Here is a 20,940-nt window from a genome sequence, read left to right as displayed (position 1 = left end):
GTTGGTTTTAGTCATGAAGTGTTTTGTCCTAAAATCTACTCCGGTGATAAAGTAGGTTGGTGAGGTTATCCAGATGTATGTCGTGTTTTGTGCTAAAAAGTCTAACTTTTTCTAATGTAGTTTTTGGTCCATCTAAGTCCAGCAGCTTACTGATATGCAACCTAAAGTTATGTAGTTTTCTTATAAGTCAAAACAAAAATTAGTACAGAAATTAAAACAGACTAAGGTTTTCATAAACTTTTCTTTGCATGCTGACTCAAGAATACTGTTGGTCAAGTGCACAATTTCATAGTCCCTGCAGTGACTGCTGAAAATATTCTTACCTATATATATTAGTGCTTGTCTAATTTTATATTTAGGTAAATTATGGGTAATTTTTATGTCTTTAGTTTCCCAGGTAATTTGTGTCTATATTTAAATAACAGGCTGTGTATTTTTGAGTCTTACTCTTAGGAAATAACCGGGGTTTTTTTATTTCTAAAATGAATAGGCACATTATAATGTGCCATTATCCTTCCTTTTTTTGTGTTTAAACTTTCTGTTATTTACAATTAAATCCAATTAAATAATGTCATTATTTTTACTTGTTAAAACTTGTGGAGCAAAAGAAGAGTCATAACTCAAAGCACAGAGATGGATCAAGAGAGATTAAAATCAAAAATTATCCAAAATATTCCACTCTAGATGGATGCAGAAACATCACTGTTAATATGCAGAAAATCACTCTGGAACTCTGTCACTGTTACTAACAGACAGATTGATCAGCCCAGGCACTGTCCTCCCAACCACTCCCCAGAAATAGGTTCTGTTTCCAGAACTGCTCAAACTGCTGTTGGCTGCCATTTTATTGGGATATTCTCTTTTTTACTTTTCAGGTTAGATCACATGCGGGAGAACTAAAGATGTAATACTTGATTTTACAAACTTCTACTTCTCCTAATGAAAGAAGTTTTCTGGGAGAAAATTATTATTGCTGTGGTTGTTGCTATTATTATTATTACTATTATAATTATTGTTATTTCATCAGGCTACAGACAATCTATGGATTATTTGTTCATTACCTCTGCACTGGGTATTAAAGAGTCAAATCTGCATGTCGTAGTACCCAAGTATTCTTAAGAATTTAATTCTAAGTTAATTCTACCTTATATATGAAGTAAGACTTCCAATCTCCCCCAAGCTTTTTCCATGTCCTAAACACTCTGTCTCTGTTGTTATTCTCCCCCCAAAGGCAGTGGCATTAAAAAAAAAAAAAAGAAAATGCAGACTTAGCCTCATAGCCAAATTTACTACATTCATCTTGAGCTTTACATATAAGAAATAATATTGCATATTTCTGAAGTATTTTCTGCTTATTCAAATAATTAGCATTTCTTTTCCCAATCAATGCTTTCCACACTCAACTGGTTTGTTACTCAATTGCGAGAGCCTTTGAGTATCTAAATTCAGCACTAAATAATTACATGCTTTTCTGGCTGGCACTTCCCAACATGCCAGGTTTCCCTTGAAAAGCAATAGGACTGAAAGGGAAAATTTAATCAGAAACCTTCAGAGTTATGGGTAGGTTCTGGCTTTCTTCTGAAAAGAGTTTTGAATTTCATGTTAAAATTTTTTGACCTTTCAAGATCCAACCAATTGTTACTTCTGAAAAGTGATACAACACTTCAGAACAATTCCCATACAGTGGCTCCAATTATGTAGAATTTATAGGTGTGCAATAATGCTATGGTCTTACATTGACAATGGTGTGTTTCCACTCACCACTAAAAGAGCAGCTAAATGTCACAGTTGGGTTTTAAATAGATTTTCTTGACAGATTATTCAACTATTCATACAAAGTTTAAGTAACAAATACTCCTCCATCTCCCTCTGTCCCAATACTTTGGATTAAGGATTAAATGTAAAAGCATTAGTTATGTTTGATTCAAATTTTCAGATAATGTGCATAGCACATCCTCAGTATACCATTTTCTGCAGGAGTCATGAACACTTGCTTTTTCAAGCCTCCTGCTTTCACAGTTATTGAGTGTTTCTACCCCATTGAGGCTGATGCTTCTGAACAATCACTTAAGGTTTCTTTATTTCTTTTTTTTTTTTTCTCCTGCTGAAATTTCTATTAAAAATTTAAGGTTTTAGTCTCTCTGCTTGGTAACTCAGATTTTTTTAACAACATTTTCTGAATTAAATGAGCTTCAGCATGTATGTGAATTTTTTTTTTAGCTTAGACCATCTTTCTCATAATGCTCTATGACTTCATCTGTGAGGATGTAGGAATAAAGTAATCAAATTCAGATCCATACACAATGTAAATATATGCAAAAATAATAATAAAAAAGTTATTCTATAAATATCTAAAAATTAACTCTTATTTAATGAAAATGAAAATGCCATTTTCTTAGTAAAATGTCTTCAAGGACACATTCTGCAGTACTTGCAGCTCTGCAATGTTAATTTTTCAACATGCATGTAATACATCTCTTTATGGGGAGCTGTTGAGAAAGTAAGGTACTTCATAATGAGCTTGTGCAGAGAAAGAAAAATAATTTTATTTAGACACATTTTTGCATTGTCTATTTTATCTACTGCTTGAAGTAGGAAAAGCAACCTTAAATTCCTTTTATTTATTTTATTTTCCTATTCATTCTTCTTGCCTGAAGACACACACCTCTTCTTTATCTCTGAGCTCAGTAAAAGGGCCACCTTCTTATTTAATCCTTAAATCATCAGCCATGATTCTCACATTCTCACAAACCGAGGTCTAAAGGTAATCTCCCCAACACAGACTCATATACAGACAAAAATATCTCTTTTTCAAACATCAGTATCATTTAGGAATAAGACTATAAAAATACAAGCTATCATGAAAATACGGTTTTTTATATGCTGACAGGCTGAGAATTTCAAAGTAACTAAAAGGGCACAACAAACTTTGTGGTCTGGTTTATTCTTTCTTTTTTATAATCTCATTTTACTGATTTGGAGAATCAGTCCAGAATTCTGCATCTGCACAGACAAAGGTTTGTGAGGATATATCTTTTTTTTCCTGAAATTTCTGATAATTTCATTTTCCCTGGATATTATTTTAATATCACAGAAAGGGGAATTTTACAGAAAGCACTACCAGTGGTAACAGACAAACACTTCTGTTTTCCTGCAAAATTTTCAGTCCGGAGAGACTGAAAAGCAAAAAAGAAACTATTTAATATTGCTGTTGAGGTGGCCATGACACACAGAGGAACACAGTGAATGTTCAGAAGCTTCTGTTTATTGTGGCAGTGGGCTTTTATGCATTCTCCACCATAGTTTATAGTTATTCATTGGCTTCAATAAATCAACACAGTGTCCATTGGTACAGAGCAGTCTTCACCACTTTTTTCAGCTAGCATTCACAAAACTTTTCTAAAAATACTTTTCCAGCTGCAGGTGTCTTCTGCTTATCTTTTCCTTCTTGGTTTCCATGTCAACGGCCTTGGTAGAAATTCTTTTCAGGGGTACACATAGATCTTATCAATTAACTCTTTCTGGCTCACCGACCAGCTGTAAGCCCCTTCCACTAGTTAAAGTCTTTGATTTTCAACTATTAGAATATTTTTAATATTTATTTTTTCCTTCCTCTGATTCCCAGACTTACTTCATTTTAGTTGGTTAAGAGATGTTCTCTGAAGAACCACTTGCAGAGTTGACTAAATTTGTTGCCGTGAGCAATGTGAGAGCATGTCAGGGAAGAAAGGCATTTGCCATCATGCTGACGTCAGAGTGTGACTGATTTGGTTGCACAAGATTTTGCCTAATGAAATTTAAACTGTCTAAATGAAAAACAAACCCTCTCACACAGTAGTGAAGAAATGCTGTCTTTCCCACCACAAAAATATTTGGGGATAACTGCTTATTTTGCAAAACAAAAGAACTTTTTCTTTAATGTATAAAGTGTGACTTTTTCCTTAGAATTTAATTACTAGTTGATTAAACTGCTGTAGTTTGACAAAGAAATGAGTTACAGTCTGATCAGCCAAATCATTCTAATTTGTGTTTGTTTGCTTTTTTTTTAAATTTAATTAAAAACTGTGATATATTGTCATTAGAAGAGTCTTGTTTCAAGAAAGAATAGAAATTTAGTACTTAATGTTAGTGAGTTTTCTATTAAAAAAAAAAAAATACAGCAACACCAAATTTTGAACTTTGTTTGGTTGGTTGGTTGGTTTTTGTTTTGCTTTTCCTTTAAGCCAGTTATTTTCTTAGGGCGATATCAACAGCAGTTTTATTACATTGCTGAGGACAAGCTAGAGGACTTTGGTCTTATGGCCATATTTAGGTAAGTGTAAGCTTAATACAAAGCAGATATTGAATATAATACATATACATCTAAGTCTGCTTCATAGCTTTCAGAGTTAAATCCTTAACTAAATGCAAGCTCCATTAGGTAGAACTAATGGAAAAGGAGGTTATTAAACACTTTTGTGATGTACTGATCACATAGTGTTCTACTCTGTTCTCACTCAGGGTAGAGAACTTCGGTGCTGTAATGTAGTGACACTCTTCAACTGTACTAACAGTTGCAGTATTGAGGAATATAAGAAATTATTAGGAGAACCTTAATCGTTGTCTCTCAACAACAAAAAGGACTCACTGAACCTGATATACTGAGAAGAAAGGTGTCTGTGTCTCTGCTAGGCACCTGCAGTTTTGTCTTCAACAATGACAAGTTGTTCCATGCACCTGCCACTGTCAAGGCAATCTGTGACCACAGCACCAGATGGGATCCACACCAGTTGCTGAATTTAAGTTCTTCATAATTTATGAACTTAATTTTTTTTAAAGATAAAATCTTGAAATGGCAATCTTATACTTACTGATGGCTGGAGAACAAGACATTCCAAAACATTCATGTTTTATAGATAGGCGTATGAAGTAGTGTAACAAGGAATATGGCTTTGTGTCATATGGGAATATAAGCCCAGCTTTGCTCACTGCAGTTTCATTGCAAGCAGTAAAAGGTGGCACATTTCGTCTGAACCTTTACATTCATTTTTAAACATGTTTTGCAAAATACTTTATCATTTGAAACTGCTAGCTTAGCTTGGCATGGCTGGTGGCTAACTTGTCACATCACATTACTCCCAAATCAAAAGAAGACTGTTCACGAAGATGTAGAAAAATGAAAGAAGTTTGGTCAAAATACAAAACAATCCTTGTTATCTCTCATTTCTTGCTATTTTAAAGATTTTCAGGCAAATACTTACAGGTATTTGAAATATACTGCTTGTTTTTTCCTTTTTGCTTTGAGTATGTAGTTCTAGTGCAGTATGGATAAAGTAAGGTGTAAGATAATTTAAAATATAATAATTTGTCCCAGCAATAAAATCCATGTCAACTCAGATAAATGCCTAATCTTATCTGTGGTAAATGAAAAGAAGCCCAGATCCTAAGCAACCAAAAACGTTGCTTCAGACTCAGACAATATGTGCATATTTGTCTGAGTGCGTATTTTGTCTCTATACTTTCTGTCTGGCTTGGTGAGAAAATTAAATGCTTCCATCTAGAGTAGATGTAAGCTTAGCATTTTTTTTTTCATGTAAAATATGTAAAATATATTTAAATCAGAATCACATAATTCCATCCTTAGGCAAGATTTAAAATTTTGTAACCCTGCACGCCCTTGCTCCTATGACTTTTACATTCCTGTCTGCATGTTAGCTGAACAACAGGAATGGGGTAGAATGTATCCCAATTGTCTGGGATATAATTTAACCCCAAATACAGAAAGTTGATAAAAGCCAGTTTGAAGAAAGAGAATGGAAGACACATCAGTGGCTGTTCCCCTTGAGGAATTCCCAATGTGTCTAACTACTTTGGCTTTGGTCAGGCTTTTAAGTTGAGTCTGTTACGTTTAAGCCCCTGTTATCACTACATACCTAGCTCTGGTCATGGGTCCTTTGGACCCTGCCTGGTCCCAGTCCACAGAAATGGTTCTTGTCTACACCTTGGCACTGCCTTGTCACCACAATCTTGCCAAGAAGCCACTGGCCTCCAGACCGGCTGTGGTGAATGCCCCCAGCCCAGTTTCCAGGCCTGTTCCCTTGCTAGATGCTGTGAGATAGGAATCCTGGAGTGAGGACCCACCCTAGCTGCCCTTAGTGACTGCCCTGGAGGGCAGCAGGCCCTTGCAGTGCCCTGACATGCAGACCCCATGCATTTTCTTGTAACTTGATTAACCTCTGTGTGAAGACATTTGGATTACTTCTTCTAGTGGCTTTGAAATCATATCCACTTTTTAATGACTTTTTATGAGAGTAAAGGGGTAGCCTATGTAATGTGTGACAATAAGCTCCTATGCTAAGAGGGTCTTTAACAATTTGAAATACTCAGAGCTGTTAATTACGTTCTAAATCTTTGGTTACTGCAGAATTGCTAGTTTCCTTCAAAGAAAACAATACCAAGCCAAAGAGGCATAGGACTGGGGTGTCTATTTATTCTGATCAATAAAGTCTTGAGGTATATACTCTGGAAAGAGGAAAAACAAGTAAGTCCTGATTTTTAGCAAGAGAACTATAGGATGAATCCAGATCTGCCTGTTAGGATCTGCTTATTAAGAGATGCCTCTAGCCAAGCTAAGGTGCAAATGAGACCACATGCCAAAGTCAATAGGAGAGATTTTATTTAACAGTAGATGTAAGTGGAGGGTGAGAGAGAGAGAGAAAGAGAGCAGAATAGAAAGGGGGAGTGCAGAGGGGAGGAAGAGAGAGAGACTAAAAGAGAGCACAAGAGAGCAAGAGAGAAAAACAGATATTAAACAAAAGATATCACCATCAGATGGATTTTTGCAACATCCTGCTAGTCCATCACCCTGATCTGTTCAGTGGTAGGGGTCCCAAATGTTCTTCAGGAAGTACTACTTTTATACAGTCCAAGTCCTTGATATCCATAAGGAATAGATACCATTCCCATAACTCGGAATGGCATGTGTGTAAGCAGCTGCTTCTTTTGTCAAAATTTGCTGTGGTGGGGACTTTTCTCCAGATAGGAGAAAAATCTTAGGGAGAAAAATCTTAGATCTGCCTCACCAGGCCTGGACTCTTTCTGTTGTTGCATCAGTACTTTTCCCAGTCTGCAAAGTGGAATCTGATCCAGTATGCTAATTCCAAACATTCACTTCCATTTAGATCTGGAATTAATGCCTTCCTTTTTGCAGTCTCTGCCTATCTAAAATTTGTCTTATGTGTACTTGCTTTTGGACAGTGCTTGAGACAGTTCATGGTTCTCCTTAAGTCCTCACACTACCTGCTTTGCACTGCATTTAGCTTTGGGGATGCCTGGAGGTCTCTTGCCTTTCACAGAATATACTTATCCCATGGAAATACATAGAAATTAAATGAATTTACTGAAGAGGAAAAAAAAGGCAGGGAAACGTGTCAAACCAGGTTTGCCTAAAATGTGTAAACACTGGAGTTTTCACACACTTGCTTTAATTTGAAGGACAGGATATCAATAAGTTAAGACACAAGAATAATAAATTTTAAGCAATTTAATCAAAGATATTTTAGAGTTTAAACTAACATATAAATTACCTCTAAGCATAATTTAGTTCTAAAGATAATTGTAGCTAAGTAACACTGAGCTGAACCTAACTAACTTTAATGCACATGGGTATTTAGCAATGATAACTATTTTGAGCACAGCAAACAACTTTTTTTTTGGTTATATAACAACTTTATTTTGGTTATATATACATATATATATACACATACGTATATGTACTAACAAAACTAGACATGTCAAGTTGATTGGATTGACTGTTATGTGGATTATGTACCAACTGCAACTTAATAAAAGCAAGAGTAATTTCAACAGATATTTACTTATAGTATTCACAGTTTTTCTAGTCATTGACAACCACATCATGCAGAGAGTAGCTTACCACTGAAATCAGAAATGAGCACTGTGATGCTAACCAAAGCTGATTTATTCTGCATGCACTGTTGAAACCCTGACTGTCCAATATCTTCTTTTCCTGTTTTGTTTTCTACTTTTGAGGTACAATTATTGAGAATTTTGTAAAAATTCCTTGTGTGAGTATTCTAAAATTGAGTTGGGGCTTTTGAAGTCAGTGAAAGTAGATTGGCTGATATTTTAAGTTCGTGTCTTTGTAGATAGAGTCTAATCTGCCATTGTAAAATAGATTTTTTTTTCCTTCTAGTATCATTACTGTGTTTACTGGTCCTGTGACAGGTTAGTTTTGGCAATAGTCAAGCACCCACCCAGATGCTCCCTCACTCTCCCTCTTTGGTTATAGAAAGGGAGAAAGTAAGATGTGAAAAGTGAAGTGCTCAGCTGTACACTGCAAGCCACCTGGAAACATGTCTCCAGCATGGGGCAGTCCTGGCCTTTACTCAGAGACCAGGCTATGGACTGCCCCTATTAGTACCTGGTAATGTAAATTCAATACATTCCCCTAAGTTAGCATAGTTTGATAAATACTAGTGAATTTATAGAAGCTTTTAGGCTTCCAGTTCATGCGAAATACAAATTTCTTGAACATTGTCAAGGAAGATGCAAATCAGTTGGATGAAAGTAAATAAAAAATATTGCCAGTATCTCTAATCACATAAGTATAAATTAGCGTCTTTCTAAGATGCAGATTGCTTTTTACCCTCCTCCACAGAAATCTTCTAGGTTAGGAGCTGGACACAGAAGCTTATTATTAAGACATTGGTATACTGCAGTTGAGACCACATTGTTGACTTGCATTTCATTTTGTTTGTGAGTGTAAGAATAATCACACCTTTGTAACTTTCTTTTGTCAAGCACAATTCAGCTTTCAGAAGCCAGGAGCAAATCTGACTCAGCAGTAATCACTGAAGATCAAAATTTGAAGTCCAGATTGGAAGCAAATAGATATCTTTGTATTTAGTTGAAGTGCAAATTTCCTATTTCTATATTCATTGGTATCCATATATGTGTTAAGGTATCATATATAACTACACGTATACCACTTTGACTACAATGAAACCCTTCAGACTAGAAATAATCAAATTCTTACCTACTTCATTTTATCTTTTGTTTAACTTTGTACAGTGCAGTGAAGCATATAAAGCAGGACAAATTTCCTTAGCCAAAAATAGTGAGAGGAATAATAAATAGCTATTCTGTATAAAACAAATTATCCTTAAAAATAAAATAAAAAAAAAAAATCTGAAATAAACCCCATTTATTCCATAAAATGTCTAAACAGTTTTTCTGATATTCAGTGTGTGTTCTGGAAGCAAAGGTGTTGTCAGAATAACTGCTGACATTGTCCTGTGCACATCAAGCAAGTCAGTCTGCAACATAATTCCTAAAATTGTATTTTGTTTGAAAATTCAGCAGACTCTGAACTGGTCAAGTTTCGATAAATCCCTGTATTTCATCTTAGACAACGTGTACACCACAGGTGAGGCAATGAAACAAAATCCCCCTGGTTAGCCTGGAGAAATCTGGAGAATAAACAACACTTGAAAAGTAATAAATAATTGAGTCTGCAATTCTCTTCTTATTTTTCTGCTTTGTACTTCATGGAAGAATCTTTAATATCATTTTGCTATAATTTTCTCTGACTTACACACCAAAATATTATCTCTTGGGTCCATATGTTTGCCTATTTCAAACTGCATTCCCCAGTCCATGGCCAGTAAAAACCTTCACCTTACAAACCAGTTGAGTTGCCAACTCCCTTTTGTTTATATGCAAGTAGGAGTTGAATAAAACGATATTATTTTTTTTTATGTTATTCTAAATTATCAAGGCCCTTGTTAAATGTGGGTTCAGGAGCTGGAGAAACAGGAAAGGAGCCAGGAACTGAAGGCTGGTGAGCTTGCCTTTATTGCTGCTTCAGTACTGGTTCTGACTTCTCCTTCTGTTTCCTTGGAAACAGATACTGCGAAAGCAAAAACAAGGTAAGGGTTTTAAAATATTGACTTTAAATCTGCCGCCTATTCTGTTTCTGTTGGATCCTGCTCCACTGAACATGAATGGAAATACTTAGTAAACCACCATTGTTTAGTAACATGCCTATCACAACTGCAGAATGGGCACCAGAGAGATTTTTGGTGAGTCCTCTAGCCTTGTTTCCTTACATCTTTCTAAACCTCTACTATTTTATTAAAAAGAGAGAAAGAAAAGCACATGGGAAAATAGGTAAAGGCAACATAGGAGTGCCAGGCCTGTTTATCAGATTCAGCTGCTCTATGAGCAACACAAACTGCCACTGGAGCAGAATTAAGCACAGCAGCCTGGAGGTGCTAGTGAGAAGAGAGAAGAGAGAAGAGAGAAGAGGAAGAGAAGCTGGGGAGATGTATTTTCCTTACCTATTGTAACTCCAGGAGGTGCCTTTTTGGTAACAACTCAGCTGTGAAAACCAGGTGGGGCATTGTTTCCTATCTCTGCTGTCCCTCTCATTACCGCCCAGAAAGGAAGAGCCAAACTATTTCCACCTAGATAAAAAGGAGCTGCAGAGATGACCAGACATCCCGTGTCCCCATGGGAGTCATTCAGGAAGGAGCTGCAGGTAGGCTGTTGAAATTCTCTCTGATTTGCTCCTCTTTGCTCCTCCTCTCTCCATACCAAATTCTCTGTGGAAAAAGGAGCTGTTCTATGTACTTGCACGGAAAATTATTTTTGAATTCTTCTTGCATCACATTATACTCAGAAGTGATCTGATTATCTGTCTTCTCTATTCTTAAGTGCGTATTATTAGTTGTCATTGTGGCACAAAACAATTCTGCTCCTTCCCTGAAGGAGAGCTTAAGATTTCAAGGTACAAAGAAATCCTCATGATTAATTTCTTCTTTTTTGTATATCATGCCTTGAGATGTTGACACAGAAGGAAGAGCTCTAGTATGTAAATGAAATTTTCTAAATTTCCTAAAGCTCTAGAAAACCTTGGAATACAGTTCTGTGGCTGCAATAATATTAATTTGGGAACAAAAAAGAACAACAACAGCAATCTTCCCATATATTTAATTGAAAAATTTACTTATTTTCGCATAGCTATACCATATCGTTGCTCAATCTGTCCAATCTTTTGTCTCTACGTTTCCTCTGCCTTTTTCTTTAGACAATTATATTTTCCCTAAGGACTTCATTTCATGTCTTCCCAAGACCTTAATTTAAAATTCTTTCTCTACATTTCAATGCATGGTCCTAAAGCACACCAAAATGTGGAACAGGTTAGTAACACAATAATTGCTTAAGGGCTGGAGGGGGAGAAGAGATGAGGAAAAAATTTTTCTTTCCTAGTCAGCAGAAAATAATTTTGTTTCTTATGGTTTTTCTTTTAAAACCTTACTCTAAAATACTTGTAAACAATAGAGAAAGCAGGGAAAAAAAAAAAAAAAAAAAAAAAAAAAGTGGACAAAGGATTTGTGTGTAGTAGATTCACATACTAAAAAATATATGTATAAAATGTAAGCAAAGGAACAGACCATTATTGGGGTTGTGTGTGTGTTTTGGTTTCTGTTTGTTTTGTTGGATTTGTTCTTTCTTTCTGCCTTTTATTTTATTTTTTTTTCCATTTTTTTCCTGTCTGAAAGCTGTTGCCTGCATGGGATAATGCAATTCTTACACCTCTAGCATGTGCTTCCAAAAACGGAAAGAGTTTCACTTTACTTTTTGATATGTTACGAAGTTAGCTGGAAAGTTTTGTGGATTTTTCTTTGTAATTGGCTGGGAGCCAACCCAGAAGTGTAGACTGAACTCTGTAAATGTTACTCAAAGACTCTTGGTACACTCTTTGGGTCAAGGGCCAAAAAGCCCACCTAAGCTATTATGTACAAAAGAGAGAGAACAAAGAAACTCCAGACTTTTTGCTTTTTAAGGTGCTGTAGCAAGCAAGGAGTTTGTGTCTGTGCTGTGCTTTGTTGTTTTGCCTTTTGTATTATTTTCCATCTTTATTAAAACCCTTTTTAATTTTTCAAGGCAGTCACAATCAGCCATCTTGCTCATTATAGCCAAATTCTGCCAGGCTGGACCCTCAGAGTGTAAGTTAAACTCATACCTAGGTCCATTTCCAAAGTGATAAAGATATAATTGTATAACATGTAGTTACTCAGCTTTCCAATCATATACAGCAGGGTCAGAAACTTCCTGCATTTGCATGAAGGGGCTAATAAATTGGGTCTCAACACCTGGTCCTTGCTTGAGGAAAACAAATTTATTGAATGAAATCCAAGGGTAGGAATAAAGCACTAGTGCATTGTATTCTCATTTTTTTTGCCAATTATTTTCTGTCTAAATAAAACTGAGGATGCTGCAGTAGAGATAGGCTGGAACTCTCAGAAATCCTGAGTGCCTTGATCCTCCTAAGAACAGATAAGATACTTAAGGAAACCAAAAATTAGATTCATTTTTCTAATTCTCCAAAGACACCAATACAGCCTAGCATATTCCATTATGGAAGTTCATTACGGAACAGAAAAATAGATGGCTTATTCCCCAAGATTCCTTTATCAAGGGATTAATAGAATTCTTAAGTATTCTTGATATGTTCATGCTTTCACCCAAGTTTTCTTCTCAGCTCTTGTCAAGGTTTCATTAATTTTTGTGGGGTTAAGAGAAGTAAAATAGCCATTTGTTGCTTTTAAACTACTGATATTTTTGTATGGACTGGCTCCACAGTAGTATCCTGTTGAGGGTTAGGTTTGTTCCTTTTTCACTCTAAAGAATTTTTCCCTCAAAAGTTACCCAGGAGACCAAGTGTGGGATACTTAAAGAGTACTTAACTCAAGCAAAGTTGGGGAGATTTTTTCTTTATCTGTTAGGATGGGGGTAACTGTCTTCTCTGATAACAAGCCAGACTTCTGTGCTTCAGTTATTTCTAGATGACTTTTATAATGGTGTATCCATTTGGTTTTTGGGTGTGTTGTTTTGTTGTGTTTTTTTTTTTCTTTTTTAACACCTAATTGTCCATACTGGGGTTTTTTTTTAAGGTTTAGGTTTTGATTTTATCTTACTTTACAGTAATTTTACAGGGCTAAAAATTACCAGTTGCACATTAAATCAGCCTAATCTATCCATTTCAATGTTCCTTAGGAAGTGAGGGGACTTTAGTGCTTTAGAGGGGCTTCTAGTTGAAAGAGGTGACACAGTAGAAGATCCTTCATTAAAGATATGACAGTGTAAGAGGTATATGAGACTGTGAAACAAAATTATGTTCATGTCTAAAAGCTTATTTGAGTATCCCTTGGTCCTTTCGCATCTCACTGTGATACCAACATTACTACTTAAGAAAATTCAAACCCTCATAAGTGGCTGAGCATCATTCTTTAAAGAAAGTGTGCAAGCAATTACTAAAGTATGCTACATTCCTCAACTTTGCTTTATTTTGGTTTTCTTTTAGGCACTATAGTAAAGTCCAATAGCGTGATATTTCTTTCATCTTTATAATTTTCCCTCTTCATCTGCTTTTCTGCCTTAAAAAGAAATAATTTAGCCTGCGTTTTCTAGTCTCAAAATGGTCCTTTGATAATGAATATTATTCCTTTAGTTATCTGTGTCACCAATATCAGTTTCTGTTTACATCAGAATACACAGGGGAAAAAGAAAAAAACAACCCCATGAGAAGTAATATTGACAGAAGATCTTAGAAATCCTTCTGACAGTGCGATTTTGAATAAGAAATTCCAAACATTTTTTTGATTTTTTTTTTTTTAAGCACCTTGGGGAGCAAAACTCCAAGGTGCTTAGAACTGTCTGACAAAACTTAGATATATTTTCACTGTGTTCTGTTTCAGAAATAGTTCTGCATTCTTAAGGACAATTTCTCTATATATTGCAGATGTAAATTTCCATAATGAAAAGGCATGTGAAAATAATTGCTGGATTGATCACAATGTTCTGGAAGTTAACTTTACCCTGTCCATGAAGTCTTCCTGAATCTGTGTGCTTGTTTCCACTGTTAATCTGCTCTGTTCCTCTTCTGAAAGAATGCATTTTAAGTCTTTAGGCCAAAGAATTTAAATTACCTGGGCTTAATTTTCCTGTTCTTGTTTGACTCTCAGTAGTTAAATACACTGCTTCATGGTATTTCAATCTACAGAACCATATTTTAAGGACTATTAAAATAGATCTTGGTTCTGAAAAGAGGGATTTGGGTTTCAACTGGTTTTGGTGGTTTTTTTTTTTTGTTTGTTTGTTTTTGTTTTTTTTTTTTTTCCTTACATTGTAGATCAATGAGCTGGAAACCATATTTGTCCAGTGATAAAATAGCACCTAAGACTACAAATGCTTCAAATGGGAAAAATCAGCATTCAGAACTAATGGAAAGAGCTATGATATCCAAATGGAAGGGCAATTATATAGTTCTCCTGCAATGCATGAAACAAAAGTCTTCTATTTCTGTCATTCTTGTGGATGCAAAAGCATTAATCAAGTGTTTGATAGTTTCAGGCACAACCACTGCATTAATGTTCTGCCTAAGACCTGAAACCTTTATTGATATCACACAAGCTGCAGATCTGGGCATGTTTATCTGATCTAGAATTAACTTCAGAAGTAAAGGATGATTGACAAAATAGCACTGAGGCATAATAGCTAAAGTACACTTGTCATATTCAATGCAAATTCTGAAAACAACAAATAGATACTTGTCAAAACTTGTCATTTGTATGCTATTGCATGATGATAAAATACATGGTGTTTTAGGTGCCTCTTGTCAACAGGATATAATTAACTGTGGCTACATTTAGGTAGTGTTTTTGCTGAGGTGATCAACAGCTCTGATTCTCTCTGCAGGGAGTGTGTTTGTTTAGAAAGGTTCTTAGCTTTTCTGAAACTCCATCATCTGGTTCTCTCCAGGGGTTTCAAAGCAATCATCCCCTTATTCCAAGACCTAGTAACAAACCCTGAACATAACAAACCAGAAATTAACACCTGCACAAACTCACTGAAACATATTTGGGGTTTTCTACTTGTAAAAGCATCTTTGGTTTAAGGCAGTTTAATCCCAGGCTTTGTTTGCTGATTACCGCTCTCTAGGTCATGCTGAAGTGAAATTAATAATTTCTTTGCAAGAGTATGTTGTGTTAAGGTGAAATCCAACTAGGGAGAAGAAGCTAGGCTTTTGTCTTTTTTCTGTCAGTACTGATATTTGTGTAGGTTATAATAAAATTCTCACATGCTTCAATAAAATATATTTCATGATTATTAAGAAATCTGATAACTAAAGGCATACCTAGATTTGAAGCTTTGCAAGTTTGTAAGGAGAGCCCAAATCTTAGTGAATATAATGTTACTTTAGACACTGCACCTCAATATACATTAAGATCTGCTTTTCTTGTGGAACTCAAGGTGACACATTTTATCATGTTTAACACATCTCATTGTTTACAACAGCCCAAAAGTCAGCCTTAAAATGAAATTAGTGTGTTCTGTAGCTCCACTGTTTAACTCATATAAAACACCCCTTTTTTTCAGGTTTCCCATCAGTGATTGAGAATTTCCCTTGGGAGAAGTGTAAAGGAGTTCAGTATTTTCAAGGGCTAATTTGAATGCACAAGTTTTGGCACCCATTGTTTCAGTAATAGTTGTGAGCAACAGAGGTTTCTGTAGAGAGTAATTTAAGGCATTTATTTAATGTAAATTAGTTTGAACAGACCCTCCAAATCTTGTGTCTCTGCATTATCTCCAAAGAAGTTTTTTTAAAGCTCTGTGAAGCCATAATGATTACATCCCTAACTTCCATTAATCATTTTGCTTTATCAGCTTTAAGAAAAAGAAAAAAAAAAAAAGAAAAACAAAACAAAGGAAACTGCTCATATTTTAGATGTTGAACACTTTTTTCAGATTCTTAAGTAATGAACAAAATAATTTTTACAATCCAAGTAGATACCATGTGCTCCACTGATGTTTTTCATAAAACTTGTGTGTTTTACAAAACTATCCTGCACTTTTATTTCTTTAAAGCACTGCTTTGCAAATATTTGGAGTTTTTCTATAGTTATCACGAAGTAGCACTAGAATTCAAAGCATGTTTTTTCAGTACTCAAAAAATAATTACCTTGGTTACTTCCCTTAGAGACTCTATAAATCTCACAATCATTCCTCCTCAGAATCTTCCCATCAAAAATCTTCAGAAAAACAGTTTTATTTAAACAGAGGAGCCAAAGACACATACAATAACCATTTGGTGAATTATTTTTGATTCTTCTAAGATTTGTACTGCTTCCAAGCAGAATAGTAATTTATTAACAGAGTATGTAGTCAATTGCAATTTGCAAGTAACTGTCCCAGCAACTTGCTCTCAAGGGAATATATCTTTCACCCAAAAGCTGCAGAGAATAGCTACATGTGTCACCAGTTTATAATTTCATTGCACTTTATACGTCTGCGAAGGAGCAACCAATGAGTTTGAATAGCTTTCAGCATTTTGCTATTACTACTTGCTTTTTCTGAAGGACTTTCATTTTTATCTTGCAACTATCTTAATGCCATATAATAACACTTGTTTTTTTAAAATCAAAATGTTATATTCATATTGAGAAACAGGGAAAATTGTATTTAATATTTTGGAGTTATGATAGAAATGATTAAAATAGTATCTTTGCTTTTATATTGATTTGCTTTCCTAATTCTGCATTACAGTGATAATAAAATGGCAGAATTAAATTGTGCAATTTTTCCATCAGCATCTCATTTGTTGATGTTTAATAACTCAAAGCTCTTACTTCTTCCACCACATCATACTAACCTGCCTATTTTGTCTCTAAAATGTGAAGAAGAAAAAGGGAATTGGAAGACATTGATACTTAACAAGACAAGGTCAAACTATATGGCCTCAACAAGTCACCGCTGCTTACAATTTATTTCTGTAAGACCAAGAATATTTGTGTTAAAAGTATCACTTTGATCATCCTACTGAAAACATCAACCTCCTGTGTGTGATCTTGTATTTATTTAAATACTTTGAAAGGCTGCTTTTGTGGACTGACTTGATTTTTCCATTCAAGTCTCTTAATATGAAAATATGAATGCTGCTTGTTTTTGTTCTGTCAGAACAAAAGAATGACTCACCAAAGCAATGCATAATTAAAGGAGAGATTTATTGGCAAACAGATGTTACTTGAAGGAATTGTGTACTTACTAAATGTATACCATTTATCTTATTCCATATCTTTTTTTGCATTTCCTATGTATACAGATATAGTCCACTTCATATATCAATTTGCCTATTGACATAACCTCTGTTTCTAGATCCCAGTCTAGAACATTTATTAAAGATAGGTTTAGTTGCAGACCTAATAAGGTAAGGATTAAAAAATGTGAAAGAAAGAAATTTTGGCTTTTTCTTTTTTGTGGCTTAGAGAATACTTTTCAGTGACTGCTGCTGATAAGAAAAAAGGTTTCAGTAAGTTATAAATATTTCATTCAATATTAATTTTATGTCTTTAAGGTTTCTGCATGGAGTATTTAATATAGAACAAACAAAATAAATAAACTCTAGTGGTGATAGGAAGTTTCAGAACTGGTAATTTTTACTTGAATGTATTTTTAAAATATTATTATTAATAATAAAAATTTTAATATTCTTGAGCATTTTCTATGTATGCATACAGTCTTCCAAATTTTGATTTTATTAACTACACTATCACTGATACTTTAGAAGTCAAAAGAAAAATTACACTTGAAATTTAATTGAATGGTATTTAAAAATAGTTTTGGATTGTTTGTCATAGTATTTTGTGAACTATTGCTCAAAAGAACAGTTTCTCCTCTCAAATATATTAAACTCTCTTCAGAAATCAATGTCAATGTTAAACAGTAAAAATATAAAAAAATAATAGCACTTTTCAAAAGAAGAACTGAACAGGTGCAAACGTGACAGAATTTTGTCATAATTTAATTTTTGTTAATATCTTTGCAGATAAAATATAATAATTGTTGATTTTTTTTTGTTTGTTTCTTGGCTCTTTGGGAGTTCTCATGAAGTTCTCAGTCTCGACTTTCATGCTGAAGTAAGATTAAAGCTGTCACAAGAACATAGACAAGAAGGAATGAAAATAATGCTCTGTTCTTGAGCTTGATAGGCAGCAACAGATACAGTGAGCTGAGTACTATACTGCAGCTCAGACACAATCCCTGCTTTTTAAATTCCCTTCCAGTAATTCTTTGAGACATTTTTCAAGGAGAAGTAGTCCTGCCACAACCATGCTCATTCCCTGTCAAGCACCTGCAGATCACAAATGAACACAAAAGACAGCATTCCACCCAGAGGAGTTTTTCACCTTGAAATGGACTTTTCCTAGTGTCATGTTACTGAAAGATCACAATTTCCTGTGTTTTCTGGGAAATGAACAAAAGTCACTGATCACAGAAACAAACCAAACTTATGACCATGAACAAAGCCAGTTGAGACAATTTGGTCTATGTGGGAGTATTTTTGATTTATTTAATTTTATTATCTCTTTTTAAAAAAATTATTTATTCAGAAATTGGGTCATTTCATTAACTGGAAGAGGGGGAACCAGTTGTGCACCACTTAACATGACTATTTCTTGTTCTAGGTGTACCAGAGAAAAACTACTGCTGTATGTGTAGCCCTGAGTTGCAGATTAGCACTCTCATGGATTTTACAGTAATGTTACTAATGCAATCACTCTTGAATTCATTTCAGTTGGAAGCAGTCAGGGTAGCTACTGTCTAAATTATTTAAGCTAGCCCATTTCTTTTTGACTGAAATAGATTGGAGGACAACTGCACAGACACTTCATATAATGTTTGAGAACATGAATAATAATTTTTCATTTAGAAAAGCTAGAAATGAAAGAGAATTTGTCTGCAATGTAATAAAAAACTAGCAAAATAGTGTGATGTTCATCTCCATAGTGATCCAAAGCAGCTGAGAGATCTTATTGATGGAGTAAAAATAGTTTAAAAGTGAGGCTAAAACTGTGCACAGAGGCAAAGCAAAATGCAATTAATTCACTACTTCCCATCAGCAGACAGGTGTCCACCTCTGGACAGCAGGACCTCAGCAAATGAAATGGTTATTTGTGAAGACAAATACCATAATTACAAAAATCTCCTTTTTCTCCTCTTTCCCTTTTATTGCTTGGGAAAGGGCCATATGGTATGGAATATCCTGTTGTTCAGCTGGGGCAGCTGTCCTGGCTGAGTCTCCACCCAGTTTTTAGTGCACCTCCAGCCTCAGCACGTGCTGGATAGAAGCATGGAGGCAAAGCCATGATGCTGTAAAAGCAGCCAAAATACTGGTAGCCACACATGTAAAACACAGGACTGTGCATATGGCTATGAAGGCAAGCAGCTCCTTCTCAGTCAGATCCAGTAATAAGTCTAAAATGCATTACTGGTGTTTAACCGAAGATGGAATGATAAACAGTGTTACAACCTAAAATCATGGTTATGTCCTCATCTCAAATAGTCCTACAAATCAAAATAAAACATAAATGAAGTTCCATAAAGAATAAGAAATTTCACCACTGTGAAATTTCACCACATATTCTCTTTTCATTGTTATTTAAATACGATACACAACTTTCTAGCTAAGATTTCTTTAAATACTTCTATTCATTAAAATAGACAATGTGATATTTTTAACATTGATTTTTGGATATATTAGTTCCAAAAGTATTGAAAAGCTATCAGTAGAATATTTTCACAGAAATCAGGGAAAACTCTACAACTATGGTATTTTCAATGAGATACACTTGCCGTATCCTCAGTTAAAAACTTTGCAAGTTTTTCAGTTTGACTAATAAGCTCAGAATTTCACTGGTAACAGACCAGCTAAATGGTATGCAAAAATCCATGCTCAGTTCTTATGCAGGTATCAAGGGAAGCTCTACAAAATGCAAACAAGAGTTATGAGATTTAGATGTGGCCCAGTTTAACAAACTAATTTGCAGCATACGAATTTAAGCACTCTGAATAGAGTATGACAAATAATTCCATATAATTTCTAATTAAAATTCATACTTAGCAGAATTTCACTCCACAGATCATCACACATGACTGGAAGCAAAAATCATGCTTCTTCCTCTCTGGAATACTTAGGAGGAACTCAAAATGATAAAAAGAGTGTAATAAACCAAGAACAAAACAGGAAATAAGAGTAGTTGTCATCAAGGGGAAAAGTATTAATGGATAATTTATGGCTCTTGATCTTGTGTCAGCATTGTCTTCTACCTCAAACAGTTTTTGCCTCTGTGATGTTTTTCCAAATATCTTTTTAATAATGAACAGTCATATCCTATTGGAGTTTTCATTTTTCTGGACTAAACAAGCCAATTTTTAACATCTCCTCTTATACAAAAGGCTGTCCATGCTTTTGACCATGGTAGTAGCCTTTCTCCACATTTTTTTTAAGTCTTCATTAATCTTCCCATCTGAAACAATCAAAACTGCATGTAGTGTTCTAGATGAAGTCTTCCTAAGTCCTTATGAAATAACAGTAGATTTTGACCATCTCTACTGAACATATTTTGTGCCTTGCTTATTTTATAGGCATTTGTTCCTTTTAATCATACTAAACAGTCATCTTCTAGTCATAGTAGACACAGGATTTTCTTTTGCTAATTGTCTTTGTGATGATAAACCCCTTGAGTCAATTAATTGAGTTTTAAGTTACTAAGGGAAAGGAAAAATTCAGAAAAAATATTAAATTGATGTAAAATCTTAGTAATCCAAAATTCCTACCACTTCACCAGCTTTCCTTTTTATTTCCTTCCCTACAAAATCAGAGCCTATGTGTTATGAATCTATATATACATAATAATTCATATCAGGAAGTACCTACAAAAGGATGTTCCAGGATTCTGTCCTTCTCCAAGAATAAACAGTAGGATGTGAAGAGTTTTTTTAGTTTAAAAATCATGTATGCGTAATTTGTATTTATAACCTCATTATCATATATATGAATAGTATACTATGTATTTTATATATATTTCTATGCAT

General features: G+C 34.7%; 1 long non-coding RNA gene across 1 annotated transcript; it reads left to right on the top strand.

The window, feature by feature from the left end:
* The first annotated feature begins 2,741 nt into the window (after positions 1 to 2,741).
* LOC136374569 (uncharacterized) lies at positions 2,742 to 4,312 on the top strand. Its single transcript, XR_010745923.1, has 3 exons — positions 2,742 to 3,017; positions 3,418 to 3,472; positions 4,240 to 4,312. It is a non-coding gene; the product is annotated as an uncharacterized lncRNA (long non-coding RNA).
* The last annotated feature ends 16,628 nt before the right edge of the window (positions 4,313 to 20,940 follow it).

Source organism: Sylvia atricapilla, chromosome 2 (assembly GCF_009819655.1).
Source record: "Sylvia atricapilla isolate bSylAtr1 chromosome 2, bSylAtr1.pri, whole genome shotgun sequence".
In the NCBI taxonomy this organism is placed as follows: Eukaryota; Metazoa; Chordata; class Aves; order Passeriformes; family Sylviidae; genus Sylvia; species Sylvia atricapilla.
The sequence above is the reverse complement of the archived record's forward strand: the minus strand, read 5'-3'. Positions and strand labels throughout refer to the sequence as shown.